Here is a 2,444-nt window from a genome sequence, read left to right as displayed (position 1 = left end):
ATAACGAACGGTGAAATCCGACCTTCCAAACTCCGGGATTTGCTAACAATGCGATTAAAGTGAAGAACGTAATTTGCTTTCTCTCTTGACAGTAATTTAGGTTTTGAAAAGTGTTTAAGAACAATGACGGAAAAGCTTAAATACTTTAATCCCATAATTAACAAAACCCGAGAAATAACTCCCCGTAAACCGGCTACTCGATCGAGTAGCTAAGGTACTCGATCGAGTTCCCCCTTACTTGATCGAGTATCCTAGTTACTCGATCGAGTACCCAACAGGTCAGAAACTATTTTAAAACGCAACTCACCCTTACTCGACAGAGTAAGGCCTACTCGATAGAGTATCCAGAGACTCATAAATACGGAGTATTACAGTCAGAGACTGGGAGACCCTTGCTCTTGCTTTTTATAAGAGATATTTCCCTCCACAGTGCACCAATCAGCTGAGGGCAAAGATCACAAGTTTCAAGCAGGCACCTGATGAAACTTTATATGAAGCATGGTCCCGTTTCAAGAAGTTGGTGAGGTCTCTTCCTCACCATGGTTTTGATCCGTGGTGTCTGTCCAACCAGTTCTACAATGGACTGTACGATGAACACAGAGCCATACTTGATGCATCATCTAACAGAAGATTCAAATAGAATACTGACGATGATAAGAGATGGGCCCTTATTGAAGTGATGGCGAACCACTGTGCTGAGTATGGAAACCCGAGGGATGGTATTAGAACAGTTCAAGCAGTCGATAAGCAAGTTGTGGCTCAGCTGGAAGTCATGAATGCCAGGTTTGATAAGTTGGAGTTGCATTCTGCTGGGGACCCTTAGACGGTCCATTTGCTTACTAGAGGGGAGACTGTCACATGTGAGAGGTGTGGGAGTAACGACGGTCACACTACTGTTGGCTGTCTTACAGAGAAGGAACTAGTTCTTACTTTTCAACAATACAGGCAAGAAGGGGGTTCCTATTATAACAACCAAGGGGCAGTCCATCCCAATTTGAGGTCGACAAGTCACAATGTGCTTAATCCTACCCCTCCTCCTCCGCAGCAACAGCCATATGTCCCTCCACATAAGGCTCAACAAGGCTTTCAAAAGCCTCCTTCCTTTCCTACACCTAATCAAGGTGAATCATCTTCTGGTGGAGTAAGTGAGCTAGGTGAGTAAAAGACTTTGTTGCAGTCTTTGACAAAGCAGTGGCAGCTGAGTGATCAACAAAAAGATGCATCTATCAAGGCACATGAAACTCAAGTTACCCAGTTAGCCGCGAACCAGCCCACAAGGAAGCCAGGTCATTTACCGTCACAAGCTGATAAAAATCCACATAAGACGGTAAATTTAATTAATTTGAGGAGCGATCGTTCATATGAGGGACCGGACGTGTTGAAATTAGACCCGAGGAAGGAAATTATTGCTAATGAACAGTGTTCTGGTGAAGAAAAGGAGCTGACGACAAGGAAAGTACTCGATCGACTGATTACAGGGGGTCGATCGAGCAAAAATGCTGAAGAAAGGACTCGATCGAGTGAACAGGAAAAAGATCTTACCCGATCGAGTAAAATTTTTGGCCGATCGAGTGATTTTGTTGAAGAAACTGCTCGGTCGAATGGTATTTTTGGTCGATCGAGTAGTGTAGATAAAGAACAGCTCAATCGAGAGCCTTCTAGTGCTCGATCGAGTAAAAAATCGCCTGAAAGACCTCGTTCGAGAGGAAAGAAGCGTTCGAAGGATTTGGAGCTTGATCCGGCTGACACGTTGGAAGAGAAGAACAAGGGACTCGAGATACCCATCACGGTGCCCTTCCCGAGGCGTTTGCAAAGTAATAAAGCTAATCAACAAGTCGGAAAATTTGCCGAACTCCTGAAAAGCTTGCAAGTCACTGTGCCATTCGCCGAACTGCTAACACAGGTACCCTCTTACCTTAAATTTATGAAAGAAATTTTATCGCGTAAGAGGCACATTAATGATCATGAGACGGTAGCTTTGACCGACGTGGGGACAGCCCTAGTTCAGAATAAGTTACCTCCCAAACAGTCAGACACGGGTAGCTTTTCGATTCCGTGTCATATTGGTACCCATTTGATTGATAACGCATTATGCGATCTTGGCACTAGCGTGAGTGTCTTACCACTGTCTCTGGCTAAAAGACTTGTTTTGATCAAGTTTAATTGCACAAACATGACTGTTTAGATGGCCGACCTTAGTATATGACGGCCACTAGGTGTCATAGAAGACATACCTGTTAAGATCGGGAGGTTCTTTATTCCCGTTGACTTCGTTGTACTTGACATCCCCGAAGATGCCCATACCCCTATTATTTTAGGGAGGCCATTTTTATTCACTGCCCGTGCATTAATAGACGTCGGGGGCAAGACATTGACTTTTCAGGTTGAGGATGAGGAATTGATATTCCATCAGTCTAAGTTCCGAAGGGCTCCTATGCAAGCTC

At 44.4% G+C, this 2,444-nt stretch overlaps 1 non-coding gene across 1 annotated transcript; it reads right to left on the bottom strand.

Moving 5' to 3' along the window:
* Positions 1–440: 440 nt before the first annotated feature.
* LOC141636327 (small nucleolar RNA R71) lies at positions 441–546 on the bottom strand. The gene has a single exon (XR_012540946.1). It is a non-coding gene; the product is annotated as a small nucleolar RNA R71 (small nucleolar RNA).
* Positions 547–2,444: the final 1,898 nt, after the last annotated feature.

The sequence above is a fragment of the Silene latifolia genome, chromosome Y (genome assembly GCF_048544455.1).
Source record: "Silene latifolia isolate original U9 population chromosome Y, ASM4854445v1, whole genome shotgun sequence".
Classification (NCBI taxonomy): domain Eukaryota; kingdom Viridiplantae; phylum Streptophyta; class Magnoliopsida; order Caryophyllales; family Caryophyllaceae; genus Silene; species Silene latifolia.
This window is presented reverse-complemented; position numbering and strand designations above follow the sequence as displayed.